At 34.9% G+C, this 8,559-nt stretch overlaps 1 pseudogene; it reads left to right on the plus strand.

The window, feature by feature from the left end:
- Positions 1–3,541: 3,541 nt before the first annotated feature.
- LOC129040999 (olfactory receptor 2A2-like) lies at positions 3,542–4,473 on the plus strand (annotated as a pseudogene).
- The last annotated feature ends 4,086 nt before the right edge of the window (positions 4,474–8,559 follow it).

Genomic DNA, 8,559 nt, shown 5'->3' on the forward strand with positions numbered 1-8,559 from the left:
TAACTAAATCTATAACTAACTAAAAATGTCATTCATCTAAGTAATAAACATTTTCTGAGTATCTACTTTTATCTACAAGTATACTAGCTTTTATAAGAGATGAAGAACTATAAGATATAATACCATTCATTATCTGGTGAAGGCATATCTCCATTCAAATAAATGACATTTTCTATCCTTGCCCTTTCATCTTTGATTTAACCTTGAGAATTGTCTATATTGTCATAGTGAGGACATAAGTCTTTTAACTGTAATGATTGACCAAGCCTATACCTTTAATAGGTGCCTAAAGAGCCTACCCTTGTGCCTCTACTCTAATTTGCTAGAATAGAAAAGACTCTTTTTATAGGCCGTCTATCAGGTAGGCTTTCAGTGGGGCCTAGACAAGTTCAAGCAGGCTGCTTCCTTTCTTTTTATAGTAACTGGTTGTAAACATGCAAGAAAATCCTTCCAAGAAGAGGCTATGATTCCACTACAATACCCCTTCACACTTACACAATGAGGTTAGTGGATAAGCATAGTGATGACATTAGTATTTTTGAAAGATTCATATGACTTTTCCAACTTAAATACAGTCCTCCCTGAGAATTTACATTTATTTACCTATGCCTCAAATCCTCCAAACGGATAGTCAAAATTCTCAAAATTTTATTACTGAATCCATCTTACATTCTTATGCACTGAGAAATAAAGTCAGTAATAAGTATAAACTGAAAATATATCCATCATAGAAAGAGATTTAACTTATAACTATCTGGGAATGTGTCTGCTTTATAGAAACCTTGCCATTAGCCATGTGTGATAAAATGAAATTATATTTATTCGACCTTTTAAGTGCTATGTTATTGATTATTTAAAATTATTTTTTAACTTGTAATTTCTGTGTGAGTAAAGATATTATCTTTTATTTAATGTATATGAAGTGTTAACTCATTCTCAATGTCATTCACCTATGAAGCAGGACTTCCCCTCAAGGCAGAAACTGAAATTAAGAAGGAAACACTAGATTAGATAAAACATGAGAAATCTGTATTTTTTGTGCTTAATAATATATGTAGAAAGATGTCTAGGTGGGAAATCTGAAGTGCAATGTTAAGATGGTTCTTTCACATGGGACCATATGGAACCTGGGGAGTAACAGAAGGTTAATTTGAGATTATAGCATCATTATTGATAAATTAGACAACCTCTTCCACCAGGAGGCATCTTACAGTGATACACCTTAATATATTTGGGATTTTTGCTTGCTTGATTTTTAGATGAGTAGAGAGAGATATATAAATACATAATTTGATTGACTTGACTGAGCACTTCTAAGTCTCAGAATTTACTATTAAAAATTTCATGGAAAAAGACAACAAATACAAACATATACATATATAATTTAATTGCTGAAGCATTATATAGCACACAATCTAGTGATGAGATAATACATTAAGTCAATTAGAATAATTGTATTGAATAATAGCTGTTCAACCTATGTTTGATAGAGCTATGTTAAACAAATGATAGAGCTATGATATAGTTAGTTAAACAAACAGCATTTTTCATATAATTTTTATAATAATGATATATATGAAATAGACAAACAGTAGAAAAGTATAACTGCACAATTATTTAAAATGATCACTTTTGTTTGTATGTTTCAAGATGTCATCTCTTTAGTCCTTTAACTAGAGTTTCATGTTTTTCTAGGTTTTTAAAACATCAAGTCAAAATCTCACACAAAGCGGGTATCACATTGTTTACACAAGGGATCACACAAAATCTAAAATATTCAAGATTCTATAATTTCTAAATAAGAATAAAAGCAGGAAAATAATATAAAACCTGATGATTAATAAGGTAGTAGAATTACAAACATGTATTTTTCACCAAAAATAAAATAATAAATATCAAAACCATTTTCTTCAATGCTAACACCATAAAGGAAGTCAGTTAAGTTATATTTTCAGAAGAATCTTTAGAATGTATTATCCCCTGTAATAATTTGTATGCTTTCTCAAATTATATGCCTTCATTTTTAATGTAGAATACCAGAAATTCATGCTATCCTCATGATAAAAATCATGATAAAATACAAATTATCGTGATAAAATATAAATTATTAAAAAGCCAATAAAACCCAGATAAATATAAATATTGGCTTATAAATATAATTCTTTATTAAAAGTGATTATAACTCTTGGAGGAAATGGTTGTTTTGTGATTGAAGTGGGGAGTATACAAAGGGAGCTTGAAACATTTGGTCATATCAGAAGGAAATAACTGCTCAAATATTATGGGAACCTATTAAAAAGACAGAGGAGTAAGCTTCGAAGGCCCAGATATAGGAAAATTAAGCACCAAAAAATGACAACAATGAAGTACAACCCACTGAATTAAAAAAACCCATGAGTCTATACTGATGGATAGATGATAGATAGCAGATAGATAACAGATGATAGATAACAGATAGATAGCAGATAGTTAATAGATAGATAAGTGAATGAAGCATTTTTTATACTAAAGTTGCCAACTAATAAATGTAAAAGCAATTATAGAGTCAGAACAACACATTTTGAATCATTATTAATAACTGAGTTAGGCAAGATAATCAATGGATGCTAAAACTAGTGACTGAAGGAAGTAGTGAAGTGACATTATGAGGAACAAGCTACATATATAATAATTTTAATGGGTACTCCAGAAACTAATTAGGGAAAAAAAAATCACATAATGGAGATATCTGGGAAGCACCATCTTCATCAAGTGATCCAAGTTAGCTTCACCCCAATAATAGGACAAATTAATATCATATACTTGCTCAGAACGCACAGAGGAGAATACTATTTTTCCTTCAGAGAGTGGATAATTTGAACAAAAACATTGAGGAATATTGTACACTTTCAATTTGTTGGACATCATGCTAAAGAACTCTTCAAAATATCAGTGTTCAGAAAGGCACAAAAAGGCTGAGTAAATATTACAAGTACAGGAGACTAAAGACAGATGACTTTAGATATAATGCATAATCTTGGATTAGGTCCTAGACTGGTGTGGTTGGAGGGAGAATATTGTATATTAGAGAAAAGAAACATGTCAATATCAATATCAATATTAAACATGTCAATGTCAATATTAAATTTTCTGGTTTTAATACTTGTATTACGGTCAAGCTAGTGGGAATTAGTTTTTTCTTACTAAAAAATCAGAAATGTATAATTAAATGGGTATTATGTCTACACTTTAATCTCAACTGGTTCAAAAAATAAAAATTACATAGAGAAAGAGACTAAGACAAATAATAAATGTTAACAGTTGCTGAATCTGCATGAAATTAAGTGGGAGTTCTTTGCAAAATTTGTGACACTATTTTTACGTTTAAATTTATTTCATAATTAAATGCTAAAAACAGAGAGGTAACAAGTCTTGGAAATTTGAAGGGGCTTATCTAATAGGAACAAGCATTTAGCCTTTATCTTAGCTCATTTTCAGATAAAAACTCATATTTTCTGACCTTTCTATCACACTTCAGTCCTTGACAGACTTCCATTAAGAAATGGGAGTCAACCAATCATGGGTCACAGAATTCATCCTGGTGGAATTCCAGCTCAGTGCTGAGATGGAAGTGCTCCTCTTTTGGATCTTCTCCCTGTTACACATCTTCAGCCTGCTGGCGAATGGCATGATCTTGGGACTCATCTGTCTGGACCACAGTCTGCATACCCCCATGTACTTCTTCCTCTCACACCTGGCCGTCATTGACATGTCCTATGCTTCCAACAATGTTCCCAAGATGTTGGCAAATCTGATGAACAAGAAAAGAACCATCTACTTTGTGCCATGCATAATGCAGACCTATTTCTATTTCGCTTTTGCTGCTACAGAGTGTCTGATTTTGGTGGTGATGTCCTATGATAGGTATGTGGCCATTTGAACCCTCTCCAGTACACTGTCATCATGAGCTGGAGAGTGTGCATGATCCTGGCTCTCATGTCCTGGTCATGTGGGTTTGCCCTGTCCCTGGTACATGCAATTCTCCTTCTAAGGTTGTCCTTCTGTGGGCCCCGGGATGTGAACCACCTCTTCTGTGAAATTCTGTCTGTCCTCAAGCTGGCCTGTGCTGACACCTGGGTTAACCAAGTGGTCATATTTGCTACCTGTGTGTTTGTCTTAGTTGGGCCTCTTTGCTTGATGCTTGTCTCCTACATGCACATCCTCTGGGCCATCCTAAAGATCCAGACAAAGGAGGGCCGCATAAAGGCCTTCTCCACCTGCTCCTCCCACCTTTGTGTGGTTGGTCTCTTCTTTGGCATAGCCATGGTGGTTTACATGGTCCCAGACTCTGATCAACGAGAGGAGCAGGAGAAAATGCTGTCCCTGTTTCACAGTGTCTTTAACCCAATGCTGAACCCCCTGATCTACAGCCTGAAGAATGCTCAGGTGAAGGGCGCCCTCCACAGAGCACTGCAGAGGACGCGGTATATGTAAGGAGTGGACAGACTGTTAGTTGGATAGGGCTTTGCTTTTGAACAAGTGGTTTGCTGAAGCAAAAACTGAGAAATTTTTTTGTTAGAAGTTTGATATAAATATGGTAATTTTTCTAATTCTAGCTCTGAAAATATGACAAGATTACAGTGAAAAAATAGCATATTATATTTTACACTACCTTTCCCATTGAAAACTCTATGGAGTACGAACCCAGTTTCTGGATTAAATTTTAGTGTTGAGAGTCACTTCTATTTGGAGAGTGGAAGAGATGGAAAAGCTATTTTCCTTTGGAATTTGCATCATTTTCTCAGCATTTTATTGCAAATCTCCCATTTTGAAAGAAAAGCAAACAAAATCCAAAGCAAGCATAAACAAATATGGATTAAAATGTATATAAATAAAATAGAGAAATGAAAAAGAATAAGTAAAATCAGTGAAAACAAAAGTGTTTCTTTGAAAAGATTAACAAAATTGACAAACTTTAGCTACATTTACCAACAAAACAGTGAAAGACTCAAATTACTAAAATTAGGGATATAGAAAACATCATTAGCAATCTTACAGGTACAGAAAGGATTATCAAAGAACACTGTGAACAACTCTGTGTGAGCAGTTAGAAACTTACATAAAAGGAAAAATTCCAAGAAAGTCACAATCTACCAACTCACTCAAAAATAAATAGATAATCTGAATACACTTCTAGTAAGTAAAGAAGTTGAATTAGCGATTTTAAAACTAACACCAAATAAAGTTGCCAATCACATTGTTGTAGTAACAAATACTGTTTAATTTTTAAAAGAATAATTACTACTATTTCTTCATAAAAATCTCTCAAAATAGAAGAAAATGGAACATTTCCCAACTTATTCTATGAGGCCAATATCACTTGATATCAAAAAAATCAAAGACATCACAGGAAATAAAAACTATAGACCAATTTCTTTGTGAATATAGATGCAAAATTATTCAACGAATACCAGCAAACCAAATGCAGCAAACATAATTACCAAGTGAGGTTTATTCAAAGAATGCAAGGTTGTTTAAACATTCAAAACTCAATGTAATAGACCATGTTAATAAAATAAAAAGAAAACACATCTAATTATACATACTAAAGGCATTTGGCAATTCCAAAATCCTTTCCTGACACACACACACTCACACACACACACACACACACCCCAGACTAGAAATATAAGGGAACTTCTTCAAACTGGTAAAGGGTAGATAAGAAAACCACAACTAAAATTACAATTAATTGTTAAAGGCTGGGATGCTTTCCCCATAAGAAACATCAAGGAAGTCTTTTGTTGCTGCTTCTGTTCAGCATTAGACTGGAAGTTCTAGCCAGAGCAATTAAACAAGAAAAAGAAATAAAAGGCATCCAGATTGGAAAGGCATAAGGTGAAATGATCTTGTAAATAGAAAATTCTAAGGAATTTTTAAAAATCAACTCAAACAAATAAATTCAACAATGCTGCAGAATAAAAGTTTTATACTCAAATATCAATTGTATTTCTGTCAAGAAGCTGAGCTTGAGACAGCTGAGTTTCCAAGTGTCTGAGTAACCAAGCTAAACAACCAGCCAAAATGAAAGCAACGGTCAAGTGTTTAATCATTTACTGTGATCGCATAAGCAAGAGGTTGAACTAGAGTAAGTTCCAACTCCCACACTGTTTCATTTATCCCTGTGGAACTGCACTGTGCAAAGGTCAGGTGGATCAATACAGAAGTAGGGATCATCTCACTGCTGAAGAATCCCCAAGCAAAAGGTCCTAATATTTTATGAGCCTGAGAATACAAGACAGCAGAGAAGAGGGAGAGAGAAGGGGAATAGAAACATACTAAATACTGAGTCAGAGTGGAGAAAAGGTGTCTTCAGGGTCTCCCCTTCTCCCCATAAGATCTAGGCCAAGCTTGTCCAACCCAACTCACTCAAAACTAAATAGGTAATCTGAGTAGACTTGTAATAAGTGAAGAAGTTGAATTAGTAATTTTAAAACTTACACCAAATAAGGCCATCAATCACATTGCTGTAGTGGCAAATTATACTTAATTTTAAAAGAATAATACTATTTCTTCATAAAAATCTCTCAAAATAGAAGAAAATGGAACATTTCTCAACTTATTCTATGAGGGAGTATCACTTGATACCAAAAAATCAAAGACATCACAGGAAATGAAAACTACATTTCCAAAGACCTATTGATAAACTGTTTGATGTGGCTTTCAGGATATTCAATAATAGGGATAGGGCTGAAGAGGCTGAAAGAACCCAGCATGGCAAATGATGGGATAGACAACAAGCCCAAATGATAGCAGTCTCTGTAAGCAGCGCCCTGCAACCTCAGGGTCACCCAGGGGGATGCTTCACCCACAGATCAAAAACCTAATAGCAAACCTACAGGTAATGGCTGCTACTTTAAGTGTGGAAAGCCAGGACATTAGAGCAAGAACTACCCCAGTCAGGGCAGCCCACCCAACCCTGTTCTCACTGCAGGCAGGCGGGTCATTGGAAAAGGGATTGCCCTGAGCTATGAAGGAAGAAGAGGACACTTTATGCCATAATGGCCCTAACTGAGGACTGGCGGCCATAACTCAGGACTGGAGGGTCCAGAGATTCCTAGTGACTCCTACAAAAGGCATAGTAAGGAGTCTTGACTGACTGTTAACATGACAGGTAAGAATATTAATTTCTTAATTGATATGGGGGCCAGTTACTCTGTCCTAAATGGCCACCCTGGGCTCTTATCCTCCAAAAACTGTACTGTCATCGGTGTTGATGGCACCCTAAAATCAAAGATTAAACCATTTTTCTACAAAAAAATTTTTATGTAATCAGAAAGACATTACGTTTAGGTTTTGGTCGGTAAAATTCCTAATGTTTTAAAGAAACAAAATGTGTTACATAACCTCCCATCCATTGCTGTTTGATTACTGTTTAATCATCCATATATTTTTGTCTTTATAAAGATATTGAAAGAGATGGAAGATGCTTTCAAGATCCCTTATAAAGGTCAAAGTGTCAATTATCAGTAAATATAAAAGAAGAGTCTACAATTGAATGAGGCAGGTAGACAGCCTGATCAAACACAGAGCACAATGAGAAGTGTTCTTTCAGGGAATTACTTCATTGAAACCACAGACCTCACCTGAGATATGTAGTCTAAGCTGAAGTTATTTTGTCCCATCCCATTAGCTGCTTAAGCCTATCCTTTAATTGTACACTAAAATGCTCACTCACATTTGCATCTTAGCCCTAGCTCCCTAAACAATGAGATTATTCCCCACATCTGTACTGATCTATTTGATCCTCAACTGATGTTATTTCGTCAGAGAAGATGAAAATTGGGCAGGCCAGCACTTACTTCTTCTTGGCCTCTTGCTTATAGTATCACACAAATTGATTAAAGGCATAAGTGTTACTTTCATTTTGGCATGTTGTTTTAATTGTCTACTCCAACACCTGGAGGCTCAGCTCTCTCTAGTCTGTCTTAACTCTCATATAAAAGCAATGAACAATCCTAAATAAACTGAAGAAAAGAATCCAATTTGCAAGACTGAGAAAATAAAATGCCTAAGAATACATCTAACAAAAAAAGAAAGACTTACATACCAAAAGCATAAAATATTGTTGACTGAAATTAAAATTTTAAGTAAATAAAAATACATTCCATGAACTACGCATTGGAAAACAATTGTGCAGGTTTTTGGCTTAGAGTGACATCAACAAGATGGTAGAATAAGACTTTCCCATACTTGTCCCCTCTCAGAACCATCAATTTGAACAAGTATCCATGCACAAACATATTTTCAAAGGAGCTAAAGAAACCAGGTGAGTGATTACAGCAACTGTGTGTAGCACAAAAATAAGAAAATGTGCATTGTAAAGAGTAGGAAGAGCAGTTTCACAATATCTGCGTCAACCCTCCCTACTCCAGGCAGAACAATGCAGAGAGAGATACCCTCTACATAGAGGAAAAAGAGGAGAGTAAATAATAGATTTTGTCTCAGACTCCAACGCTGGGCCAGCCTAGATGCCAACAGTGGGTCTGCACCAGGCAGGCTTTCACAACCACAGTCTCT

This window comes from Pongo pygmaeus, chromosome 6 (genome assembly GCF_028885625.2).
Source record: "Pongo pygmaeus isolate AG05252 chromosome 6, NHGRI_mPonPyg2-v2.0_pri, whole genome shotgun sequence".
Taxonomy (NCBI): Eukaryota; Metazoa; Chordata; class Mammalia; order Primates; family Hominidae; genus Pongo; species Pongo pygmaeus.